Source organism: Tachysurus vachellii, chromosome 20, assembly GCF_030014155.1.
Source record: "Tachysurus vachellii isolate PV-2020 chromosome 20, HZAU_Pvac_v1, whole genome shotgun sequence".
NCBI classification, from domain to species: Eukaryota; Metazoa; Chordata; class Actinopteri; order Siluriformes; family Bagridae; genus Tachysurus; species Tachysurus vachellii.
Window position 1 is genome coordinate 21,040,978 of NC_083479.1, and position 15,000 is coordinate 21,055,977.

A 15,000-nucleotide genomic window follows, 5' to 3' on the forward strand; every position below is an offset into this window, starting at 1 on the left:
TCATTAGCGAGGGTATTTTTGATGGTCGGTTTGAACAAAACCTCAACACGAAACAGTTTGTCTCTGGACGGGGGGTTGCTATGGGGTCGGAAAGGTCACTCTTGCCTGTCTTCAAATCTTGAGAGCCCTGCTGATGGTGTGTGTAACCAGCTTCAGCAAGTAAATAAAAACACCAGGGCCGATATTCATAAAGATTCTAAACAAGAAAAATACAAAACCATGTCTTAGATATTAGGTGGCACTGACCCCGTTATGACGTATGACACATTCTTTTGAAGACTCTGTATAATAAAAATAAAATAAATAAATAAAAAAAAACATTTTAAAGCTTCTAAAATCTGCTCTCTTATAAGCCTTCATTTTGTCTCTGTTAAAATATTTGAGTCCTCGATCATAGAGATCGAACATCTGTATGTTACTAATGTAATAAATGTAAACACCTCTGGAACAGAACAGAAATAATATATATATGTGTGTGTGTGTGCGTGTGTGTGTGTGTGTGTGTATAATTTCAGCGCTGTGTCAGATGTTATCTCTAATATAAAATGTGTCACAAAAATTATTTTAAGACTTTTTGACCTTATGACCTCTTTTAAGGATTAAGATGCTTTATGTATAACTTTTATCTTTAATAGGATCTCCTCTTCAATTTTAAGGGAAAATGTCCACATTGCTTCATCTCTAATAATGCCCCTTTACCACCAAGGCAGTTTTGCCCCTTTACCACCGAGGCAGTTTGAGTCCTGGTTCGGAGCCTAATTTAGAACCAGTTCTTTTTTTCTCTCTAACCGGTGAAAAGGCAAACCGGTTCTTAGAAGGTTCGCCAGTGGAACCGAATTTGAACCAGCACCAGGACTAGCTCTGAACCAGCACCCGGTTTTCACATTCACTCATCTTCTACCACTTATCCGAACTACCTCGGGTCACGGGGAGCCTGTGCCTATCTCAGGCGTCATCGGGCATCAAGGCAGGATACACCCTGGACGGAGTGCCAACCCATCACAGGGCACACACACACACACACACACACACACTCATTCACTCACGCAATCACACACTACGGACAATTTTCCAGAGATGCCAATCAACCTACCATGCGTGTCTTTGGACCGGGGGAGGAAACCGGAGTACCCGGAGGAAACCCCCGAGGCACGGGGAGAACATGCAAACTCCACACACACAAGGTGGAGGCGGGAATCGAACCCCCAACCCTGGTGGTGTGAGGTGAACGTGATAACCACTAAGACACCGTGCCCCCGCACCCGGTTCTTTTTGGTGGAAAAGGGGTATTAGACCATTTTTGTTTTTTCTCACTCACCATTACACCTGGGTCATCATTACACCCCCAGCACTGATATTAAACACACTCTGATAGCACAGAGGAGAATGAAAAAGGAACTACAGATCCCATATTTACCACACAAACGTCCTCTCACACATGGTGTCCGTGCAGCAAGTCAACACTGCGTACACAAGATTAAAATAAGAGTCAGATGTGTGTGAGCTGCTTGTTTAAACACAAGTGAGAGTAAGAAAGAGACTACAGAGTTGTGACGTGTCTTGACGTGTAAATGAAGCGGTTCTTGTGCTCAAAATACCGTTTCTGAAAATAATCCCGTACACACAAACACACACACTTATTAAAAACTACTTCTTCTAACAACCTTTCCAGCGCGTCCTGATGACCCGGCAGGACACAAAGTGCTGAACACGGTGCTGAGCCTTCGTCAATAAGCGAATCAAACGTGTTGTCGATAACGAAGATGGAGGGAGGCGCCGTGAGGAGAAGAGCGAGAACCGATAACGAGAAGTGATAAATGGACGCAAGGATGAAAGGAGCAGTGCAGTGGATGCGGTGCAGCCGTGTCTCGTCTACACTCAGGGGTGCAAATCTTTCTGTTTTGTCCTTTGTTTCCTCTTTCCTCACTTCCCCAAATACACAAACACAATATCATCATCTACAAGTCTGTGAGAAGAAACACATTTCTGTCTGAACACAAGAAACTATTATTTCCTAATAACAGATTTTTACATGGGGATAAAAGTTGGCATGAAATGAACATAAAGTATTTCTAAGAAATGAGACACGGATGGTGAAAATCAACCGGGTGGAGTGATGAAGCTGTGACACCGTCACCACACCGAAGGTGATTATTTTACTCTAACAGCACGACCCTGAAGGTTTGACTCCTGTTACACCACAGTAACTTAACAACTTACATTTGAATCTATTACACAACACCACATTGTTTAACACGGTCGTTTACTCACCAGTCTGTTTTTTCCTCTCTTTTAGTTAATAAAAAAAAACAACAACGCAGCTTAGAAGAATAAATTCTTCTGTCCTGAAAATGTGTGAAAATGTACCAGCTTTAACTCTGACTGACACAAACTCCTTCTACACGGTAAAGACACAGCACCAGTGTGGCACTGAAGTGTCTTCAAGATGCAGCGCACCAAATGATCTTATCAGCTGTACAGGGTTCTGTGTTTATCTGTGTATGTAATGGTTTGGTCTACAAAATACCACCCACGTAACACACACACACACACAGACACACACACACACACACACAGACAGCAGAAAGGCAAATGAAAGTAAATAAAAATAATTGTGACAAAGATATGTGGATATGGGGGGGGGACAGACAGAATGGAAAAAAGACAAAGAAACAAAAAAAAGACAGAAAGTGTGAGAAAGTAACAGAGAAAGAAAGATGGAGACTGAGTCAGAAAGAGTGAAAGATTATTAGACAGTGAAGGTCTGAAGGATGAAGGCTCACAAAAGCAGAACTGAAAATGTATTCTTTACATGAGTGAACTCAAACACACAGTCAGAGAGAGAGAGAGAGAGAGAGAGAGAGAGAGAGAGAGAGAAAGAAAAGCACATAGATGGAGGGAAGCGTAGAGAGAATAATACAATAAGAAAATAACCAAGTACACACAAGGCTCTTAATGGTTTAGCTCCCATGTATCTAACTAGTCTTCTAACACGTTACAATCCTTCATGCTCTCTGAGATCACAAAACTCAGGACTTCTGGTAGTTCCCAGAATATCTAAGTCTACTAAAGGTGGTAGAGCGTTTTCTTATTTAGTGTTAGTGTTTACACTGATAGTGTTCGGGGCTCAGACACACTTTCACAGTTTAAATGTAGATTAAAAACTCATCTCTTTAGTCAGACGTACACATAATACATCCCATAATATTGTGCACTATTATATCAGACTTGATAATATTATGAACAGCAGATATGTTAATTCCTCTCCACTGCTTCTCTCTTTCTACCATCCCGAGGCATCCTGAAGTTGTACCAGCTCCGATTGTCTTCTGTGCAACACAGATTTTGGACCTCCACTGAGATGAGGGCGACTCTGAGGATCCTGAGACATCTACAGATCTACCAGCTCCAGTTAGACTCTGTGATACTAAAGAGGAGATGTGAACTCCATGTGATCTTTTACACCAACACAACATTTATCAGACTGTATATTTATAATCACACCCCCAGTGTCACCCAGATGAGGATGAGGTTCCCCTTTGAGTCTGGTTCCTCTCAAGGTTTCATGCTTCACCATCTAAGGGACTTTTTCCTCCCCACAGTCACCTGAGTCACCTCAGACTTGTTCATTGGGGATAAATACATACACATTTAAATAGAAGTCTAATATTAATCTAGAATGTTTGTATTATATTAATCTTTATATTATTCTTTATATTAACTTTTTGTTCTATGTTCATGTTCTGTAAAGCTGCTCTGAGACGATGTCAGTTGGTAAAAGTGCCATAGAAATAAAACTGAATTGAATTGAATAGTGTATATTATATTTGTCTGATCTGTTTGACTGGGTTCACTTTGTCTGTTTTGAGACCTGTGTGAAAATCTGATGATGCTTTGGGTCAAATTTATGCAGAAGGGTTCACAAGTTTTCAATATACACTGTACATTTATGTCTTTCTGAGCACAGTATGTTCACTAGGGTTTTACATAAACATGCTAACAAGACACAAGCAAAAAGACCACCTGCTGGTCTGTTCTCACTCTCTCTACACACACACACACACACTTTATATAAATAATTAGACTGTTCATTTTTTACATATGCCAGTGACAACACTGAAATTTCAACAATGTGCGAGTTCAGATTTCTGTAATTTTATGAAAATTAGGTACAAACTATAAACATCAACAGTCCAGACTTTCCTCTGGGATCAATAAAGGCTGTCTGTGTGTGTGTGTCTCTGTCTGTGTGTGTGTGTCTCTGTCTGTGTGTGTGTGTCTCTGTCTGTGTGTGTGTGTCTCTGTCTGTGTGTGTGTGTCTCTGTCTGTGTGTGTGTGTCTCTCTGTCCGTCTGTGTGTGTCTCTCTGTCCGTCTGTGTGTGTGTGTCTCTGTGTCCGTCTGTGTGTGTGTGTCTCTGTGTCCGTCTGTGTGTGTGTGTCTCTGTGTCCGTCTGTGTGTGTGTGTCTCTGTGTCCGTCTGTGTGTGTGTGTCTCTGTCCGTCTGTGTGTGTGTCTCTCTGTCCGTCTGTGTGTGTGTCTCTCTGTCCGTCTGTGTGTGTGTCTCTCTGTCCGTCTGTGTGTGTCTCTCTGTCTGTCTGTGTGTCTCTCTGTCTGTCTGTGTGTCTCTCTGTCTGTCTGTGTGTCTCTCTGTCTGTCTGTGTGTCTCTCTGTCTGTCTGTGTGTCTCTCTGTCTGTCTGTGTGTCTCTCTGTCTGTCTGTGTGTGTGGGTGTGTGTGTATGTATGTGGGTGTGTGTCTGTGGGTGTGGGTGTGTGTGTGTGTGTGTGTCTGTGTGCGTGTCTGTGTGTGTGTGTTTTAGTGTTTATGACAAACAGCGTGTTATGTGGGAAGATGAAGGTGTGAGACATTTGAATGTGTTTGTATTGTATTCCGCATGTTTTCCTGTGAGATTTTTATAAATCCGTCTGTGAGCTTGATAAATCCCCTGAGCTACACTGGGCTTGTCAGCAAACTTTAATTAACGCAAACTCGTCTGGATCGAGCAGAAGCAGTAATCACACAGTAAATAAAACATTGTGCTCTCCATCGACAAGTCTAATTTACACGTCCGTCGTGTGATCAGTAACACGAGCAGACGCACCACCTCTACATAAAAATGGCAGAAACAAATCTGTAAGGCACAATATCCATCGACATCACACACACACACACACACACACACACACACAAGGTTTACAGACGTTAGGTGGTCAGCAAATAAACCTTTAATTATCGGTGTTTCTCCTGAACTTAAAGCTAGCGTGACAACAGCTACTATAATCTACGACTCAGTCTGTGTTCACGATATTCAACTGGAGTTTGTGTCCTGTAGGTGTGGTCCAATGCTCCGTCACCTGTGGGTGTGGCCTGTGAGTTCTAATGAGGAACAGTAGAAGCCGAAACAGAAAACCTGCAGCACAAGAGTTACTTTACTTTAAGGAGGTAAAAACTAAGCAAAAGTTGATCTGAGCATTTTAGACCATGCGCAACGTAGGACTGAAAAATCATTCGAGACGAATTTTTGGGGCCGTTTGTTCTTCTGTGAATGTCAATTTTTTACCCGAAACCTCAGCATTGTGACGCACACACAAGTGGAACCGGAATGCTCATCTGTCAATTTGTCATTTGTTAGCATGAAAGTATTTAAAAAACGATATTGAAAGTATTCAAAGTTATTAAAACGATATAAAGTGTATAAAAAGAGATCATCTGATGATGCAAGATCAGTGAAAGAAAGCTCACTTAATCTCACACACACACACACACAGAAAGAGAAATGATACACACTTAGTTGTGTTGTGAGGTCATCCAGGCCATGAAACTGTGTCACTGAAATGTGTGCATGTGGACAGAGGAAGAAACAGGAAGTCAAACGGCTGACTGCAAATAAATATAAAGCTGAATGTCAACACACATTTTTTTAAAGAAAGATGCATATAAAAGATGAATACACTCCTGCTGCGGAGAGAAGGGGGGGGAGAGAGAAGATAGATCACAGAATCCATAATGAACTCCCAAGTGACCCGTGTGTGTGTGTGTGTGTGTGTGTGTGTGTGTGTGTGTGTGTGTGTGTGAGTAGACTCTGGCTGTATTTCTGGGACACCGTGTATATAGAAAAGTAAAACAGTGTGCTTCAGCAGCTGGCTGGCTCTGTGTGTGTGTGTGTGTGTGTGTGTGTGTGTGTGTGTGTGTGTGTGTGATGGTGCAAATAGTATTTTAATAAAGAAAGTAATTGATTAAAGGATTTCTCCTGTCCTGCTTGGCCAGAGACGTGACTAAAGCTCGCTGTATTTAACTTTATAACCCGACCGAGCCGAGACTAGCACTGACATGCTAGTAAACACCCCTCTTTTTCCAGATTGTTTAGAGACTGAAGGTCCACATCGTGTGTACTTTATGTTATTCATAATTCCATATAATATCTAGTTCATTATGAAAAACTCTACGCATTTTAAACAGATTAAAACTGTTTGTGGTTTTTACTTTACAAGAAACGTCTAGAATTTTACATTGAAACCGAGATCGTAACTCATTCTGTTTATTCTCAAACAAAGACACAGCCAATTAGATTTAATCAGCTTTCCTGACATGTCCCAAATTCTCTTACACCAAGAGAGTAAAAAAATGACAATGAGAAATAAGGAAGAAGGAGAGAGCGAGAGAAAGAAAGAGACAGTGTCGAGTCGACCCCTGGGAATCGTAGTCATGGCTACATCCTTTCAGCAGCACCCAGAATCCCAGCGGTGTGGGAAAAAGTGATGGGAGGAAATAAGCAATGGAAAAGAGAGAGAGAGAGAGAGAGAGAGAGAGAGAGAGAGAGAGAGAGAGAGAGAGAGAGAGAGAGAGAGAGAGAGCGCGAGAGCGAGCAAGACAGAGAGAGAAAGAGAGAGTCAGAGAGAGACAGAGAGAGAGACAGAGAGAGACAGAGACAGAGAGAAAGAGACAGAGAGACACAGAGACACAGAGAGAGACAGAGAGTCAGAGAGAGAGCGAGAGAGAGAGACAGAGACAGAGAGAGAGAGAGAGACAGAGAGAGAGACAGAGAGAAAGAGACAGAGAGAGACAGAGAGAGAGACAGAGAGGGAGAGACAGAGAGAGAGAGAGAGACAGAGAGAGACAGAGAGAGAGTCAGAGAGAGAGAACGAGAGAGAGAGAGACACACAGAGAGAGAGAGAGAGAGAGAGAGGGAGAGAGAGAGGGAGAGAGAGAGTCAGAGAGAGAGCGAGAGAGAGAGACACAGAGAGAAAGAGAGAGACACAGAGAGAAAGAGAGAGAGAGAGAGAGAGAGAGAGAGAGACAGAGAGAAAGAGACAGAGAGACACAGAGAGAGAGCGAGAGACAGAGAGAGAGACAGAGACAGAGAGAGATCATTGCATAGAGAGATCACAAAAGGTTAGAAAGGAGAGATCTTCTGCCCTTTGACAAAATAAATGCCAATCCACCAACATTTTCAAACTGCCTTACACACACAGGAGAGCAAGAGATGATGAAAAATCACTCTGTGGGTGTGTGTGTGTGTGTGTCTGTCTCTGTGTGTGTGTGAGAGAGAAAGATATATTAAGCACTGCAGTGAAAAAGTATTTGCCCCATTTCTAATTTCCACTATTTGCAGAAATTTTCTACACAGTTTTTAAACGATCATTTTATTTACAAAGACAAAATATTGTACTGTATCTAACACCATCTGCTTCTGTACAGAAAAAAGTACTCGGTTACTCAACTGTCAATTAACTGACTTTAAACTCTAATCATGGTCCAATTATCCTACACACAGTGTGTCTGCTCTCATACTAGATTTAGTTCAATGACGTGAAACAATTAAGTTTGACACTCACAAAAAAAAATAAGAGGAGTAGAGGAAGGGGGTGAACACATGTTACTTCTTCATGATACTGTATCAGAATATTTATTGTTAGTGTTTAGTGTTAAGGGAAATGAGCTGGGTGTGTCTCAGTAATGTCTTACTACACACAGTTTCTAATCTAATCTAATCTAATCCATACAAGCTAATCTAATCCAAAAAACAAGTTAAAACAAGTTGGTATTCTTGCATTGTGTGTAAAAACAGAAAGCATTATCCCCTCGGCTCTGCATCATCACATCTACACAAGTGTCAGAACACAGCGCTCAACAGTCCTGTGTTTATAAATGCTTTCCATCAAGCTGTTCTGTTAGCGTACACAGTCCTGGCACCAGGGCATCGGGGTGGGGTGGGGGGTGGGGGCACATGAACACCACAAAGCACAGACGCACATGGAATGAGAGGATGTCATGAGGAAATAGACTGAAGGACAACTGCAGGAAGAGATGAATGGTTGGAAATTTTGTAATGGAACTGTAAGAGAAAGAGAGAAGGAGAGAGAGAGAGAGAGATTGAGGGAGGGTGAGAGAGGGAGGGAGAGAGAGGGAGGACGAGAGGGAGAGAGAAATAGGGAGGGAGGGAGGGAGGGAGGCAGGGAGGGAGAGAGAGGGAGGGAGAGAGAGAGAGAGAGATTGAGGGAGAGAGAGATTGAGAGAAATAGGGAGGGAGGGAGAGAGAGGGAGGGAGAGAGAGGGAGATTGAGGGAGAGAGAGATTGAGAGAAATAGGGAGGGAGGGAGAGAGAGGGAGGGAGAGAGAGGGAGAGTGAGGGAGAGAGAGATTGAGGGAGGGAGAGAGAGGGAGGACGAGAGGGAGAGAAAAATAGGGAGGGAGGGAGGGAGGGAGGGAGAGAGAGGGAGGACGAGAGAGGGAGGACGAGAGGGAGGGAGGGAGGGAGGGAGATTGAGGGAGAAAGAGATTGAGAGAAATAGGGAGGGAGGGAGAGAGAGGGAGGGAGAGTGAGAGAGATTGAGGGAGAGAGAGATTGAGGGAGGGAGAGAGAGGGAGGGTGAGAGAGGGAGGGAGAGAGAGGGAGGGTGAGAGAGGGAGGGTGAGAGAGGGAGAGAGAAATAGGGAGGGAGAGAGAGAGAGGGAGGACTAGAGTGAGAGAGAAATAGGGAGAGAGAGGGAGGGAGAGGGAGAGAGAGATTGAGGGAGGGAGAGAGAGGGAGGGTGAGAGAGGGAGGGAGAGAGAGGGAGGACAAGAGGGAGAGAGAAATAGGGAGGGAGGGAGACAGAGAGAGGGATGGAGAAAGAGAGAGAGAGAGAGAGAGAGAGAGAGAGAGAGAGAGAGAGAGAGAGAGCACACTATGGCTGACATCAGCAGGATGAATATTTCACATAGAGGTCGTGAACAGGAAACTCCGTGCAGCAGATTTTTCGTCTGCAGTTTGCACTAAACCCATTTAAACTAACATAGCAGACATACATGATTAATGCCTACTGGATTTTTTTCTCTACAAGACGTATGAGAAACAGAGATGGAACACAAGGACGAGACACTGGATGCCAGTCACTGGATTCTCAAGGACACTGCAGCATGTTTGTGGTACAGCGAGATGAGCAGGCAGGAATATGAGGAGAAAGTGAAAATACCCTCACATGGACTGTGAGTGTGAGCGAGTGCACAGAGAGCTCGGTCTCCTTCTGTCCTCAGAGCAGAACAAATAGTGAATCTCTCCTCTGTTCTCTCAGTAATGTGTATTGTGACACATCTGATCATGATATCCAGATATCCAGTGCCATGAGGAGGAGGTGCAGTGAGGATGAGCGTCGCAGGGCAGTAAGGAGGAGGAGCAGGGAGGAGGCGCAGGGCAGTGAGGAGGAGGAGCATTGAGGAGGTGCAGGGCAGTGAGGAGGAGGAGCAGGGAGGAGGCACAGGGCAGTGAGGAGAAGGAGCAGTGAGGAGGTGCAGGGCAGTGAGGAGGAGCGGCACAGGGAAGTGAGAAGGAGAAGCAGTGAGGAGGAGCAGGGCAGTGAGGAGGAGGAGCAGTGAGGATGAGCGGTGCAGAGCAGTGAGGAGGAGGAGCAGGGCAGAGAGGAGGAGGAGCAGTGAGGAGCAGGAGCAGTGAGGAGGAGGAGGAGGAGGAGCAGGGCAGAGAGGAGGAGGAGCAGTGAGGAGCAGGAGCAGTGAGAAGGAGGAGGAGCAGGGCAGAGAGGAGGAGGAGCAGTGAGGAGCAGGAGCAGTGAGGAGGAGCAGTGCAGGGCAGAGAGGAGGAGGAGCAGTGAAGAGCAGGAGCAGTGAGGAGGAGCAGTGCAGGGCAGAGAGGAGGAGGAGCAGTGAAGAGCAGGAGCAGTGAGGAGGAGCGGTGCAGGGCAGAGAGGAGCAGGAGCAGTAAGGAGGAGGAGCAGTGAGGAGGTGCAGGGCAGTGAGGAGCAGGAGCAGTGAGGAGGAGGAGCAGTGAGGAGGTGCAGGGCAGTGAGGAGCAGGAGCATGAGGAGGCATGAGGTATGAAATATGAGGCATATTTGACATACATGCCATAGGAGGCATGAGGTATGAAATTCCTACATGCCACAGAATAGAAAATGAAACCAGCCTCTGTAACTAATCCTGATCCTGACCTGAATGCTGGAGTATGATGCCATGACATACAGGACCATATCGCTGTAAACAGTGCTGTGAAATTCTAAGGTTTGATTCAAATAATTGTAAAAAATTAGATCTACAGTGTGTGTGTGTGTGTGTGTGTAAATATCCCTGATCCTGACGTGGTTGCCATTATCATGACGGCTTTGCTAAAGCTTTTTAAAGCCCACGTGTGACCTGAGAGCCGGCGCAGCCTCGTCGTAAGCGGGATCTGTGCTGTCTCCTCCACCCCCACAGCGTTGGCATGAAAACAGCGGCAGAGTTCAACGGATTCTCGGGCAGAACTCGGGCAGATGTAATAGTGTCACTCAGCCCTTCACAAGCCGTCTAATAATCTCTCTCAGACTAGCGCTTCAATATTACACTTACATACATCACCATAACAGCATCATCATCATCATCATCATCATCAAACAGCCCCAGTTCATTCTCCTGTGTGTTTAAAACTTCACCAGATGTGTTTGTAGACCATGACACATCCATGATGTAGACCATGACACATCCATGATGTGGACCATGACACATCCATGCTTTCTTTTTCCTCCTGAATGCAACAATACATTTAAAAAAAAAAACAAAATATCTCCTACATTGAAAACAAACACTAGTCTGGAATAAAAATAAATAAAATAAATAAAAAATTAGGATTATGGAGGTGACATTTTCTCACTACGACATGACCTTAAAAATACACAAATCTTCAGCGTTTAAGTAATGAGTAAAAAATGATCACAAACAGATTGAAAGAGAAAAAGAGACACCTACACTTTGTCCTTGTCGTCGTCTTTGTTTCGCTTCCTAACAGAGGGACACGACCTGAAACAGACAAACATTAACACCTTTACGTTCAGGACACACTGTTGTGGAAGATTTAAAGAATAAAGTATAACACTGGTAGACACGAGCAAGAGTAAAAAGGTTACACAGTTTATTGTGCTCAGCTGCGCAGCAGGACCCAACACTCCACATGTAGCGTGAAGGATGAAAAGCCAAGATCATTGATTACATCAAGGTTTTATAGACAGAACTCAAGAAAACCAAAGACATGTAAAAGCAAAACATTATCAATCATTGGCTCAAAATTACCTCATGCATCTCCTGACCAAGCTAATCTGACCAGGCCAAGGTCTTCTAGAGGACGTATTGGACATTGTTTATGGACAACTCGTCCCCAGTCCCTACTGCCCTTGTCATAATCTTAACAAAACCTACTGATGACGATGTCTCTGGTCATGACGCACACAGGGTACAAGCATAGAAAGACAAAGTCTTATGAACATCTTAAGATTAGAAATTTCCACCACAGCACGCAGCATTCGCACGTAATGAGCCTCGGCTAGAACACCGGATACAAAGAGATTTATTGCTCCGAGGAGCATTCACAAGATATCTGTTACTCAGGAAAACCAATAACATACACACACGCCTGACTGGCTGTGTTAAATTATGCATACTAGTTCACATCTCATTAGTTAATTAGTTACTAATACAAGTTACGGCGGTTTTACATTTGCATCACATCAAGACACTACAATAGGTTCGAGTCGACGTAACCTTCACTTTTCCCGTCTTTTGCTGCTGTATACGAGCGCTGCCTTTTATGTCTTTTTGTGGCCATCACTAAATGTGCCATGTAGAGTTGCAAAGGGGCGGAAAGTTTCCGGTAAATTTCTAGAAATTTTCCACGGGAACTTAATCTGGGGAATTTTGGAAATATTCCAAATTGGAAACTTTATGGGAATTTCATGGAAATTATGGGAATTATTTGGAAATATGAGAACACTTATATAAACTATATCATATTAAACATTTTGTTTGGTCATAACACAGGGGATACCTAAACTTAATACCTTATTAAGTTTAAGTATTGTGTACAATTAAGAATGTAGAATAAGGCATTAATATGAGCTTAATAAGCACTAATAAATAGCCAATATTCTATTAATATTCATGCTAATAACCAACTAGTTAAATGACCCTAAAATAAAGTGTTACTGTGCATGTTATGGAAGAATGTAAGTACCTGCAGGGGGTTTGGCCTCAATGGCCCTCCAGTAAGCAGTGTGCTGTGTGTGAGTGACCGAGGAACGTAGGGAACAAATTCAACTTAAATTGCATTCAATCTTATTGTTTTAAACAAAATTATGCTTTTTTGACAACAAAATTATTTTAACTATATTTAAGTTCCAACTCTGCATTTTTTTTTTAAATTCCCGTTAATTCCCATATATTCCCGTTAATTCCCATATATTCCCGTTAATTCCCATATATTCCCGTTAAGTCCCATATATTCCCGTTAAGTCCCATATATTCCTGTTAATTCCCATATATTCCCGTTAAGTCCCATATATTCCCGTTAAGTCCCATATATTCCCGTTAAGTCCCATATATTCCCATTAATTCCCATGGAAAGTTTCCAGCCTTGAAAATTCCCGGAATTTTGCAACCCTAGTGCCATATGAGCCCCTGGTCATTTAGATCATTCATCAACACACACATACAAGAACCAAGAAAAGCAAATATTTTGTTGTAGAAACTTCTAATGATCCAGCGGAAATTCTCAGTTTGGTTTTTACACAAATATAAAATGCATCGACACAGACATTATTTTAATAAATGATCCAGAAGAGCTGTTTATCTTTTATCAATTTATATACAGTTTTATTGTTGTCGTCAAAACACTACGTTCTCTTTCTTTTGTAGAATTTACAGAACGTTGGTCATCAGCCACAGCTGAAAAACATGTACAGAGTGTCTGTCCAATATGTTGTGTATGAAGTCCAAATCAAGCAGGAGGACGCAGATGGAGTAACAGAACATTAACGGCTCATAACCTGGATGGGAATGATTGAGGAACGGGACCTGGACTCGGTGGAAGGACGGTTAAGGGAGATGTGGAGTGAATAAAAACACAGTTGGTGAGTGACCGAATCAGTGGACAATGTGGCTGGTGTGTGTGTGTGTGTGTGTGTGTGTGTGTGTGTGTGTGTGTGTGTGTGTGTGTGTGTGTGTGTGTGAGTGTGTGTGTGAGAGAGAGAGAGAGAGAGAGAGAGAGAGAGAGAGAGAGAGAGAGAGAGAGAGAGAGAGAGAGAGAGAAAGCTGTGTGGTCATTTAACATTTTATATTAGTCATGCTGCTGACAATCTAAAAAGCACACGTGTATTGCTCCATTATTGACTGGCAAACAGTTATATATTAGCACTTCACAATATACACTTACACACATCCCTGACACACACACACACACACACACACACACACACACAGTCTCTTTTTATTTAAAAAAAAAAAAAAAACATTTAGCACACGGCCTCATCCAGAAGAGCTCTGGAGTCTCGATCAGAAACACACCACTGCGTCAGAAACCAAGAGCTCCATCCACACTATTTAAAGAATTTTTATCGGCGTTAATTAAACGATCATTTAAAAATAGATTTTAGAAAATGAAGGCGTTCCGACGCAAAACCGTAAATGAAAACAATTAAAAGTGGGCATTCGATTAAGACGAGAGAGAGAGAGAGAGAGAGCAGGAGGAAGAAGCGCTGCAGAGCCGTCAAGTGACAAACACCTCACAGGCTGTTAGGAACGTTCACTCGTATTTATTAACATTTATTATCAATTACTATTCTGGTTTATTTTTACTTCCATAAAAGAGAGTCAAAATAACTCCTACTTCTGTTTCTCAGTCTTTACTCTACTCTGTCTTTACTATGACCTTATATGGAGTTTGTGGGCGTCAATACGTGCAAATCAGCTGTGTGAGAAACATGCTTGTGATCAACATTAGCATGCTTTAGTATCGCTAATCAATACGTTCTTAATAAAGATCTACATACTGTAAAGTAACGTTATTGAATCCTGACCGTGGGATTAAGACGAAGCAGGAGCAGGAGTCACAAGCAGAAAAGTCGTCCGTATCTTCTTCCTGACTCGAGCAGACACTCAGCTCTGGTTAAAAACGCACCATCTGTGCTTCGTTTATTCGACATTTCAGCTCCACGAACCAGCCACAGCTCGACTCATTACTGCAGATCTCTCACACACTTCTGAACAGGTTTCACCGATAATTAATTTCTCGTCTACTTATCCTCATAAGTGATGGAATTGACCAGGATGGCTGGATGCCAAGGATTCAGCGCTGGTGTTTAGATGAGCTCCTGACTGATGATAAATAAATAAGGCTGAGAAAATGGATTTCTGTGACAGTGCTGCATCTCTAATCTTTGCGATATGGAAATGAATTTGCGTGACTGCACCTGCGTTCTCCAGCCGCATGCCTCGTTTTATCGCTCAGAGACGACAAAGTACGGAATAAGGAAAGAGGGAAAAGTAAAGCGAATGATCAGAGAAGAGAAGAGAGTCGGTATCGTTGTCTAGCTGAGTGAAGCATGAACATTTATTCATCTTACAGGATGCAAACTTAAAAGAATCGCTGAACACTGAAGATAAAAGCATTGAGGGATGTAAAAGGAGCTCTGCCTTATTGATCAGGATCTATACATCGATCACACAGCACTAAAACATACACTATACCGGTACCGTGATCAATAA

General features: G+C 43.0%; 1 protein-coding gene across 6 annotated transcripts in view; it reads right to left on the reverse strand.

Moving 5' to 3' along the window:
• The window catches only part of strbp (spermatid perinuclear RNA binding protein), an 84,126-nt gene that overhangs the window by 45,836 nt on the left and 23,290 nt on the right, over positions 1–15,000 (reverse strand). For 4 of the 6 annotated variants that reach the window (XM_060895541.1, XM_060895542.1, XM_060895543.1 and 1 more), the window contains exon 2: positions 11,215–11,265. The exons of 1 other annotated variant lie outside the window; for it this stretch is intronic. The gene's annotated coding sequence lies outside the window, so the exon portion shown is untranslated. Of the gene's footprint in view, positions 1–2,271; positions 2,402–11,214; positions 11,266–15,000 lie in introns of those variants that run through there. One more of the 6 variants, XM_060895544.1, reaches the window with a different exon arrangement.